The sequence below is a fragment of the Bubalus bubalis genome, chromosome 10 (assembly GCF_019923935.1).
Source record: "Bubalus bubalis isolate 160015118507 breed Murrah chromosome 10, NDDB_SH_1, whole genome shotgun sequence".
NCBI lineage: Eukaryota > Metazoa > Chordata > Mammalia > Artiodactyla > Bovidae > Bubalus > Bubalus bubalis.
Genome location: NC_059166.1, coordinates 50078088 through 50090671, shown reverse-complemented (window position 1 = coordinate 50090671; position 12584 = coordinate 50078088). Strand labels below are relative to the sequence as shown.

General features: G+C 35.6%; 1 long non-coding RNA gene across 1 annotated transcript in view; it reads left to right on the top strand.

Annotated features, from left to right (window-relative positions):
• Nucleotides 1–6079, top strand: part of LOC123327704 — an 89657-nt gene extending 83578 nt beyond the window's left edge. Inside the window, exons 3-4 of the long non-coding RNA XR_006542379.2 lie at nt 4692–4770; nt 6035–6079. This is a non-coding gene — a long non-coding RNA (uncharacterized LOC123327704). The remainder of the gene's footprint in view (nt 1–4691; nt 4771–6034) is intronic.
• Nucleotides 6080–12584: the final 6505 nt, after the last annotated feature.

The window sequence follows — 12584 nt, the reverse complement described above, 5'->3', positions numbered from 1 at the left end:
GCTATAGAGTCTATGAACCTGTAGATTGCTTTGGGTAGTATAGTCATTTTGACTATATTGATTCTTCCAGCCTAAGAACATGGGATATCTCTCCATCTGTTTGTGTCATCTTTGATTTCTTTCATCAGTGTCTTATAGCTTTCTGAATACAGATCTTTTGTCTTTTTAAGTAGATTTATTCCTAAGTGTTTTATTCTTTTTGTTGCAATGGTGAATGGGAATATTTCCTTAATTTCTCTTCCTGTTTTTTTCATTGTTAGTGTGTAGTAATACAAGAGGTTTCTGTGTATTAATTTTATATCCTGTGACTTGACTAAATTCATTGATTAGCTCTAATGATTTTTTGGTGACCTTTTTAGGGTTTTCTATACATAGTATAATGTCATCTGTAAAAAGTGAGAGTTTTACTTCTTTTCCAATCTGGATTCCTTTTATTTCTTTTTCTTCTCTGATTGCTGTGCCTAGGACTTCCAAAAACATGTTGAATCATAGTGGTGAGCGTGGGCACCCTTGTCTTTTTCCTGATCTTAGAGGAAATATTTTCAGTTTTTTACCTTTGATAATGTTTGCTGTGGGTTTGTCATAAATGGCCTTTATTATGTTGAATTAGGTTCCTATACACTTTCACTTTTCACTTTCATGCATTGGAGAAGGAAATGGTAACCCACTCCAGTGTTCTTGCCTGGAGAATCCCAGGGAAGGGGGAGCCTGGTGGGCTGCCGTCTATGGGGTTGCACAGAGTCGGACACAACTGAAGCAACTTAGCAGCAGCAGTAGCATGCTGATTTTATGTAGAGTTTTTATCATAAATGGAAGTTGAATTTTGTCAAAAGATTTCTCTGCTTCTACTTCCCAACATGTTGCTTTCAGACTCCTAGTTCCAGAACTGTAAAACAATAAATTTCTGTTTTAAGTAATTCAGTATTTGATACTTTGTTACAGCAGCCATAGGAAACCAATACAGCCCTTTTAACTACAACCTAAAAAACCTGTTTCTATTTTTTCTAATAATGTGTTATTAAATGTAAATCCTACAATAAAGTGCAATTTATGAAAATTCTCTTAGAATTTAGTATTAAAGAAAAAAGGATAATTCCCTTTCTTAAAAATGAGAATTTTTCAAAGGTGGAAATGGTGAATCAGAGCAACAGTGTAAATTTTGAAGTTAGCATTTTTGCTTCTGAGTATGCTAATGTGTACGTTCTGTGAAATATTAAAGAGAAATATATAAATTCATTCAGTGTATTGCTAGCACATCAAATTTCACTGCATAATAAACACTGTCAAAATACTTTTCATTTATCAAGTAAAACCCAGTGATTACAGAATCAATCATTTGAAAAACAGCATAAGCAAGAATAAGGAAATAAAGGAACCAGCCATGAAAGTCATTTTAAATTGTTGTCCTTCAAAACCACATGTCCTTTTCAAAACATTGCTCTTGTTTCTGAGAAACTAATTACAAAGTGTATCAAAGGACATCTAACTGCAAGTCCCATGCTTCCTACCAGAATGTTGCTGGTATAATTTGGGACATCAGATAGTGGGGAAGAAAATATTTGCTTGCACGAGTGGTATAGTTCTTTATTATAGCCAAAGATAAGAATGAAATTGTGTGCTTAGTCATATCTGCCTCTTTGCAACCCCATGGACTGTAGCCTGCCAGGCTCCTCTGTCCACTGGCTTTTTCAGGTAAGAATGCTGGAATGGGTTGCCATTTCCTTCTTCAGGAAATCTTCCTGACCTAGAGATTGAACCTGCATCTCCTAGATTGTCAGGTGGATTCTTTACCACTGAGTCACCTGGGAAGATCAATAACAAAACTACAGGATAGGTAATTTCTAATGAACATGTTGCATGCAGTGTACAAGTGGCCACATTACTTATACAATTATATACAAATACACCTCTTTGTTTTCTTTCTCTCTTAAGCACATGGATCTTAACAAGAGAATGAGGCAGATCAATATTGCCATATTTCTTTAAACAGTTAAGAGTCATAACTTTTGGTAATTAAAACAATTTAGTGATAACACCATTATATCAATTACTCAAAAATTATAGATCACAACTTCCTCATAACAAGAAAATTTCATATTGATAAATTATATAATCAAAAGTTAAATTATTTATGGAAACAGATTACAAAATAAAAGTGAATATGTCATCTTACATTTAAAATTATAATCTTAATATTCTGGGTTACATGTCAATATTTTGAACAGGTTTTACAAAAAACTTTAAAAATAAAAGATAAATTTATTATTCATTCAGTTCCAAGTCCTGAAGGTAGATTTTATATTATCACACTTTATTGATATATGGAGTTCAATGTTACTTGTTTTAAACATTTCTTTTTAAAATTTATTTCAAAAATATGACTATATTTTGCTAAAATGGCATCTATTTTTAAGGCCCATGCAATCAGATCAAGTTTTTCTCTAAAATATCTGTAGACAGAATAAAGAACACAACAACAACAACAAAAATGCATATTACTGAAAACAAAGACCACCAGTTAAACATATATCTTATTGAAAATATTCCTCCACTCATATGTCAATGATGCCACATTAAAAGAATAAAACAAGAAAACAACTACCCGCTTCAGTTTACATAATTTAGCTCCCAGTCATGAAATGGCTATAACCTGTTAAAAATACATTATTTCCTTTAAAAGTTGGAAAATCCTAAGGTTAGTCATACTCTAAAGGTCTTCCAATGATGATTAACTAAGGGAATGTGTTTAGGGAACAGGAAAAACCAAAGACATTAAAAGAATAATATAGGGGTGATTAAAAATTTTCTAACAGTATGTGAACATCAGCACTTTTTCTGGCATCTGTCTTTTCTCTTTCCAATATTTTATACAAAATAATTCACAATGCAAACATGGGGTAAAGGGACATTATATGTTAAAAGTTAATCAGATCAGGTCAGTCACTCAGTCGTGTCCGACTCTTTGCAACCCCATGAATCGCAGCATGCCAGGCCTCCCTGTCTATCACTAACTCCCGGAGTTCACTCAGGCTCACGTCCATCGAGTCAGTGATGCCATCCAGCCATCTCATCCTCTGCCGTCCCCTTCTCCTCCTGCCCCCAATCCTTCCCAGCAGCAGAGTCTTTTCCAATGAGTCAACTCTTCGCATGAGGTGGCCAAAGTACTGGAGTTTCAGCTTTAGCATCATTCCTTCCAAAGAACACCCAGGGCTGATCTCCTTCAGAATGGACTAGATGGATCTCCTTGCAGTCCAAGGGACTCTCAAGAGTCTTCTCCAACACCACAGTTCAAAAGCATCAATTCTTCAGTGCTCAGCCTTCTTCACAGTCCAACTCTCACATCCATACATGACCACAGGAAAAACCATAGCCTTGACTAGACAAACCTTTGTTGGCAAAGTAATGTCTCTGCTTTTGAATATGCTATCTAGTTTGGTCATAACTTTCCTTCCAAGGAGTAAGCATCTTTTAATTTCATGGCTGCAGTCACCATCTGTAGTGATTTTGGAGCCCAGATAAATAAAGTCTGACACTGTTTCCACTATTTCCCCATCTATTTCCCATGAAGTGGTGGGACTGGATGCCATGATCTTCGTTTTCTGAATGTTGAGCTTGAAGCCAACTTTTTCACTCTCCTCTTTCACTTTCATCAAGAGGCTTTTGAGTTCCTCTTCACTTTCTGCCATGAGGGTGGTGTCATCTGCATATCTGAGGTTATTGATATTTCTCCCGGCAATCTTGATTCCAGTTTGTGTTTCTTCCAGTCCAGCATTTCTCATGATGTACTCTGCATATAAGTTAAATAAGCAGGGTGACAATATACAGCCTTGAGGAACTCCTTTTCTATTTGCAACCAGTCTGTTGTTCCATGTCTAGTTCTAACTGTTGCTTCCTGACCTGCATACAAATTTCTCAAGAGGCAGATCAGGTGGTCTGGTATTCCCATCTCTTTCAGAATTTTCCACAGTTTATTGTGATCCACACAGTCAAAGGCTTTGGCATAGTCAATAAAGCAGAAATAGATGTTTTTCTGGAACTCTCTTGCTTTTTCCATGATCCAGCGGATGTTGGCAACTTGATCTCTGGTTCCTCTGCCTTTTCTAAAACCAGCTTGAACATCTGGAAGTTCACGGTTCACGTATTGCTGAAGCCTGGCTTGGAGAATTTTGAGCATTACTTTACTAGAAAAATATAATTAAAATTCAGAATTAAGTAGAAAAATTTCTCTGCCTAGGAGAGAACATTTATCTTATTTTTGAACACAATTGTCTATATTTTAGGTATTCAACATGGTCGTTTCATATACACATGGTGAAATGGTTACTACAATCAAGATAATTAACATCTCCTTAGGAAGTTTACATTTTGGTTGTGAGATGCATGCACCTGAAATCTACTCTTAGCATATTGAGACCATTGATAAAGATCGTTCTATTCTATATTACTATGAATTTTAGTTTTTTCTTCTTTTTTTTTTAAGATTCCACATATTAGTGATATTATGCAGTATTTGCCTTCCTCTTTATGGCTTATTTCTCTTGCACAGTGTCCTTTGGGTTTATCAATGTTGCAAGTGGCAGGATTTCATGGCAGAATATTATTTATGGAAGAATAATATTTTACTCTTTACATATGTGTACATATATATCACATTTAATATATCATATTTTCTTTATCCATTCATTGGCCAGTTGACGCTTGAGTTGTTTCCATAATGTGGCTGTGGAAGATAGACTGCAGTGAACATGGGAGTGCTAATATCTTTTCAAGGTATGGTTTTATTTCATCTGGATAAATACAAAGAAGTAGAGTTGCTGAATCATATAGCAACTCTATTTTTAATTTCTTGAGGAACTTACATATGTTTTTCATAGTGGCTATAAACTGTGGAAAATTCTGAAAGAGATGGGAATACCAAACCACCTGACCTGCCTCTTGAGAAACTTATATGCAGGTCAGGAAGCAACAGTTAGAACTGGACATGGAACAACAGACTGTCTCCAAATAGGAAAAGGAGTACGTCAAGGCTGTATATTGTCACCCTGCTTATTTAACTTGTATGCAGAGTACATCATGAGAAACGCTGGGCTGGCAGAAGTACAAGCTGTAATCAAGATTGCTGGGAGAAATATCAATAACCTCAGATATGCAGATGACATCACCCTTATGACAGAAAGTGAAGAGGAACTAAAGAGCCTCTTGAAAGTGAAAATGGAGAGTGAAAAAGTTGGCTTAAAGCTCAACATTCAGAAAATGAAGATCATTGCATCTGGTCCCATCACTTCATGGGAAATAGATGGGGAAACAGTGTCAGACTTTATTTTTTTTGGCTCCAAAATCATTGCAGATGGTGACTGCAGCCATGAAATTAAAAGACACTTACTCCTTGGAAGGAAAGTTATGACCAACCTAGATAGCATATTGAAAACCAGAGACATTACTTTGCCAACACAGGTCCGTCTAGTCAAGGCTACGGCTTTTCCAGTGATGTATGGATGTGAGAGTTGGACTGTGAAGAAAGCTGAGTGCCGAAGAATTGATGCTTTTCAACTGTGGTGTTGGAAAAACTCTTGAGAGTCCCTTGGACTGCAAGGAGATCCAATCAGTTCATTCTAAAGGAGATCAGCCCTGGGTGTTCTTTGGAAGGAATGATGCTAAAGCTGAAACTCCAGTACTTTGGCCACCTCATGCGAAGAGTTGACTCATTGGAAAAGACTCTGATGCTGGGAGGGATTGGGGGCAGGAGGAAAAGGGGATGACAGAGGATGAGATGGCTGTATGGCATCACCGACTCGATGGGCATGAGTTTGAGTGAACTCCAGGGGTTGGTGATAGACAGGGAGGCCTGGTGTGCTGCGATTCATGGGGTCGCAAAGAGTCAGACACGACCGAGCAACAGAACTGAACTGAACTGATACCAGTTTATATTCCCACCAAAATATACAAATGTTTTGATTAATATGGCTTTCTATAGTATTTCGAAATCAAATAGTCTACTCTGTCCAACTTTGTGTGTTTGTGTTTCCTTTTCAAGATTTCTTTGGTTATTTATGGTCTTTCAAGCCAACAAAGGTCCGTCTAGTCAAGGCTATGGTTTCTCCAGTGGTCATGTATGGATGTGAGAGTTGGGCTGTGAAGAAAGCTGAGCACTGAAGAATTGATGCTTTTGAACTGTGGTGACTCTTGAGAGTCCCTAGGACTGCAAGGAGATCCAACCATTCCATCCTAAAGGAGACCAGTCCTGGGTATTCACTGGAAAGACTGATGCTGAGGCTGAAACTCCAACTTTGGCCACCTCATGGGAAGAATGACTCATTGGAAAAGCCCCTGATGCTGTGAGGGATTGAGGCAGGAGGAGAAGGGGACGACAGAGGATGAGATGGCTGAATGGCATCACTGACTAGATGGACGTGAATCTGAGTGAACTCCGGGAGTTGGTGATGGACAGGGAGGCCTGGCCTGCTGCGATTCATGGGGTCGCAAAGAGTCGGAGATGACTGAGCAACTGAACTGAAGATTCCATGAAAATTTTGCGTTGTTTTATTCTATTTCTGTGAAAATACCATTGGAATTTTGATAAGGATTGCATTGAATCTGTATATGGCTTTGGGCAATTGGTCATTTTAATATTAGTACAATCCATGAGCACAGAATATCTTTCCATTTATTTGTATCTTCTTCCATTTCTTTCATTAATGTTTTATGGCTTTCAGTACATAAGTAGTAGGTCTTTCACTTTTTGGTTAAATTTATTTCTAGGTATTTTATTATTTTTGATGCAATTATAAATGAGATTGTTTTCTTCATTTTTCTTTCTGATAGCATAGAAATACATTCAATTTTTGTGTATTGATTTTGTAACCTGCAACTTTATGGAGTATATTTATTAGTACTAAAAGTCTATTGATGGAGTCTTTAGGGTTCTCTTTATATAACATTATGTCATCAGCAAGTTGTGACAGTTTCACTTCTTCCTTCCCAATTTGGATGCCTTTTATTTGTTTTTCTTGCTTGTATCATCTGGCAAGAACTGTAAACAATATGAATACTAACATAGAATACCAGGTTGAATAAAAGTTGTAAGAGTGGGCATCCTTGTCTTCTTGTGATCTTAGAGTAAAATTTTTCAAGTTTTCAATATTGAATATGATGTTAGTTCTAGGCTTGTCACATATAGCCTTTCTTATGTTGAGGTACATTCCCTCTATGCCCACTTTATTGATGGTCTTTAATCATAAATGGATATTGAATTTTGTCAATGCTTTTGTTTGCATCTGTTGAGATGATTACATAATTTTTATCCTTTTTTAAAGTAGTGTATCACATTGATTCATTTCCAGATGTTGAATGATCCTTGAATCCTTAGAATAAATCCCTCTTGATTATGATATATAAACATTTTAATGTACTGTAAAATTCAACTTGCTGATATTTTGTTGAGGTTTTCTGTATCTATGTTCAGTTGGTCTGTCATTTTCTTGTCTTCATATCTGCATCTGGTTTTGGTATCAGGTTCATACTGGCCTTGTAATGTGAGTTCAGAAGTTTTCTTTTCTATTTTTTGGAAAAGTTTGAGAAGCACTGATGTTAATTTTTTAATTCTCAGTGGAGTTCACAAATGAAGTCATCTGGTCCTGGACTTTGGTTTGTTGGAGGTTTTGGATTGCTTATTCAATCTTATTAACAGTAATCAATCTGTTCAGATTTAGTATTTCTTCATAACTCAGTCTGAAGGTTGTGTGTTTCTGTGATCCATCCATTTATCCAAGTTGTCCAATTTTTTGGTACTCAGTTATTCATAGCAGTTTTTTATAGTGGTTCTCTATATTTCTGTGGTATCAGTTGTGACATCATCTCTTTTACTTCTAATTTTATGAGTACTCTTTCATTTTTTTCCTCATGAGTCTAGCTAAAGTTTGTAAAATTTATTTATCAGGAGCCAGCTCTTAGTTTCACTGATCTTTTCTAATACCTTAAGTTTCTATCTCATTTACTTCTGCTCTTATCTTTGTTATTTCCTTCCTTGTATTAGTTTTGAGTTTCATTTTTCCTTCTTTTTTCATTTTTTTTTTGAGGCATAAAGTTTTTATTTTAGAATTTTCTGAGTTCCTGTGGTAGGCCATTTTTTGCTATGAACTTCCCTCTTAGAATAGTTTTTGCTGCATCCCATAAATTTTGCTATATTACATCTCCATTTTCATTTGTCTTACTGTGTGTTTGTATATTTTCCTTTGATTACTCCTGTGACAAATTGATATTAAATAACATCCTGTTTAATCTCCACCTATTTATTACTTTTCAAGTTTTCCTCATGTAATTAATTTCTAGTTTCATACCACTCTGGTTGGAAATAATACTTGATATGATTTCAATCCTCTTAAATTTGTTGACTTGTTTTGTGACATAACACATGAACATAACAAGAACATAACGCATATGATCTGTCTTGAAAAATGCTCCATGTGTGCTGGAGGAGAATGTGTATTTGGTTGCTCTGGGATGGAATGTTCTACAAATATGTTGTAAGTCCATCTGGTCTGATATGTCATTTCAGGTCAATATTTCCTTATTGACTTTCTATCTGAATGATCTATCCATCATTGTAAGTAGGATGTGAAATTCCACTATTATTTTATTGCTTTTTCTCCCTTCAGAATTGTTAATATTTGCTTTTTTATTTAGGTGCTCCTACTTAGGGTGTGTAAATATTTACAAATGTTATATCTTCTTGTTAGATTGACCCCTTCATCATTATGTAATGCTCTTCTTTGTCTTTTAATAAAGTCTTTGTTTCATTCTGTTTGATATAAGTAGCACTAGTCTAGATTTCTTTTGGTTTATATTGACATGGAATATCTTTTTTGATTCTTTCAATTTCAGTCCAGGTGAGTCCTTAATTCTAAAGTGAGTCTCTTGTAGATAGCATATATATTGGTCATGTTTATTTTTGTTCTTTATTTTCATCCATGCAGCCACTCTGTTTCTTTTGATTGGAGAATTTTATCCATTTTCATTTAAAGCAATCACTAATAGGAATATACTTATTGCCATTTTATTAATTGTTTTCTGCCTCTTTTTTGTAGTTGGTCTTTTTTTCCTTTGTTTCTCTCTTGCTCTCTTCCTTTGTGTTTGATAACTTTAATAATATGCTTGTATTACTTTTTTCTGTTTTCTATTTACTGTGAGACTTTCCCTTGTGATTACCATGAGGCTTACATATAACCATTTATATATGTGCCAGTATATTTTAAGTTGATAAATTGAATTTGATCCCATTTAAAGCCCAGCATCATTACTGTCCCTGTGTTTTATATTCTTGATCCCATAATTTACATCTTTTATTAGCTCAGCTGGTAAAGAATCTGCCTGCAATGTGGGAGACTGTGTTCTATTCCTGCATTGAGAAGATCCCCTAGAGAAGGGATAGGGTACCAGCGCCAGTATTCTTGGGCTTCTCTGTTGCCTCAGATGGTAAAGAATCCACCTGCAATGTGGGAGACCTGGATTTGATCCCTGTGTTGGGAAGATCCCCTGCAGGAGGACATGGCAATCCACTCCAGTATTTTTGCCTGGAGAATCCCCATGGACAGAGGAGCCTGGTGGGTTACAATCCATGGGGTCACAAGAGTCAAACACGACTGAGCAAGTAAGCAGGGCACAGCACACATTTAACACATTATTGTAGCTATGGTTATTAAATATTTGCCTTTTAAGTTTTATATCAGAGCTAAAAGCAATTTTCAAAGCACCAACCTAGATAGCATATTCAAAATCAGAGACATTACTTTGCCAACAAAGGTTCATCTAGTCAAGGCTATGATTTTTCCTGTGGTCATGTATGGATGTGAGAGTTGGACTGTGAAGAAGGCTGAGCACTGAAGAATTGATGCTTTTGAACTGTGGTGTTGGAGAAGACTCTTGAGAGTCCCTTGGACTGCAAGGAGATCCAACCAGTCCATTCTGAAGGAGATCAGCCCTGGGATTTCTTTGGAAGGAATGATGCTAAAGCTGAAATTCCAGTACTTTGGCCACCTCATGCGAAAAGTTGACTCATTGGAAAAGACTCTGCTGCTGGGAGGGATTGGGGGCAGGAGGAGAAGGGGACGACAGAGGATGAGATGGCTGGATGGCATCACTGACTAGATGGACGTGAGTCTGAGTGAACTCCGGGAGTTGGTGATGGACAGGGAGTCCTGGCGTGCTGCGATTCATGGGGTGGCAAAGAGTCGGACACGACTGACCGACTGATCTGATCTGATCTGATTAGAATATTCTGATTTTGTCTGTATTCTTAGCTTTATAGTGAATTTTATACTTTCATGGGCTTTCATATTGTTAGCCTTCTTTCATTTTAACTTGAAGAAGTCCTTTTAGCACTTTTTGTAAGGCAAGACTAGCAGTGATAAAGTCCCAAATCTTTCTCACTCTCTTTTTCTGGTTTGAGAAAATCTTTATCTCGCCATCATTTCTGAAGGACAATTTTTCTGGGTTAGGGTTAGTACCCTTGGTTGGAAATTTTTTTTACTGTACTTTGAATATATCATTCCATTTTCTCCTGGTTTTCCAGGTTTTTGCTGAGAATCATGCCAATACTCTCATGTAGTTGCACTTGTATATGAGAATTTATTTTCTCTTACTGCTTTTAAAATTTTATCTTTGATTAGACCATTATATTACAATGTGTTGTAGAAATCCTTTTGAGTTAAAACATTTTGGAGACATCTGAGCTCCATGAACTTGATTGTGTAAATATCTCCCTCAACTTACGAAGTTCTCATTCATTATTTCCTTAAATACATTTTCTGCCCCTTTTTCCCCTCTCTTCTTCTGGAACTTCAGTAATACATAATTGTGTCTCTTAATGGTATCTCATAGTTCATATAGGCTTTTCTTTCATTCTGTGAGTTATCTTTTCATTTTGTTGATGCTTTCCTTGGTTGAAAAGAAGCTTTATTTTTAATTTGGTGTAGTTTTGCTTTGTTTATTTTTTGTTTTGTTGTCTTTGTTTTTTGTGCCAAATCCAGAGAAACTGTTGACAAGACTGATGTCCAGAAGCTTACTATCTGAGATTTTTTTTAGGAGTTTTACAGTTTCAAGTCTTAAATATAAGACTTAGTACTAAATACATTTTAGTTTAATACATGTCAATTTTTGTCTGCATTAGTTGATTTCAGTTTCATTCTAGATATTCAGTTTTACCAACATCATTTATTAGAAAAATTCTCCTTTCCCTATCATATATTCTTGGCTCCTTTCTTTATACATAAACATTATTAGACCTGGCCCTCTTTAACCAAAGAAAAAAATCTATACTAAATGTTAATACCTGGTTACATTATAGAACTAGTATAGAAATCCCCAGGGTGTATGTGAATGCAGATTTACTCATTAAGGAAAAGTACTTTACATTCTAAGATCTCATGGTGAATTTTTTTTTTTTTTTTTTTTGTAATTCACAAGTCCTCTGGTTTGGTATATTGTATAGTTATTTTAATCTTTCAATTATCTTGTATAGTAGGGTCTAGAAATTATGGTCTTCTAATATCAATTTTCTTTTATATACCCCACGTAGTGATCAGCTAAAGAGGAGTTTTCCATTTATCGGTACCCATTGGAAATATCTCTTTTATTCCATTTATTATAATTAAAAAAAAACCTTTTAATTGGCATAAATCTAGTGCTAAATGTCAGGAGTAAGTCAACGGTGGGAATCAATCTCACCTGCACATTGCAATTAGGATTTCCCAGTAAGTCTGTTAGGATAACTTTCATGTGGCTGCATGCCATTTTATGTGTCCCTTCATTTTTAATTATACTATAAATAAGTTGCTTCCAATTATCTTTAAGCACTTGCTGATAGAAAACACCGAGATTATTCATTTTTTTAAAAATACTTTATTGAAAAAAATTTTTTGCTTGATATTTCATAGGAGTTTGATTACTGGTCTTTACCTGGATAATATATTATATTTAAAAGTCTTTCAGGGAGTTATGTTGTTATATCTTATTGCTGGTTTATCCAAGGTCCAGGAAAGATGGGTACAGTTGTTTGTAATTTTTGGTGCTTCAAACTTGACAAGTACTTTCTTTACAATAGGAGATAATTTATCTACAATATTAATTGAAAAAAACGCCATAAAATTCATATTTAAAATATAATCTAAGTTATACTTTGTAATTTATTCAGACTTAAGTTGAAGAAAGTAGGGAAAACCACTAGACCATTCAGGTATGACCTAAATCAAATCCCTTATGATTATACAGTGGAAGTGAGAAATAGATTTAAGGACCTAGATATGATAGATAGGGTGCCTGATGAACTATGGACTGAGGTTCGTGACATTGTACAGGAGACAGGGATCAAGACCATTCCCATGGAAAAGAAATGCAAAAAAGCAAAATGGCTGTCTGGGGAGGCCTTACAAACAGCTGTGAAAAGAAGGGAAGCAAAAAGCAAAGGAGAAAAGGAAAGATATAAACATTTGAATGCAGAGTTCCATAGAATAGCAAGAAGAGATACGAAAGCCTTCTTCAGCAATCAATGCAAAGAAATAAAGGAAAACAACAGAATGGGAAAGACTACA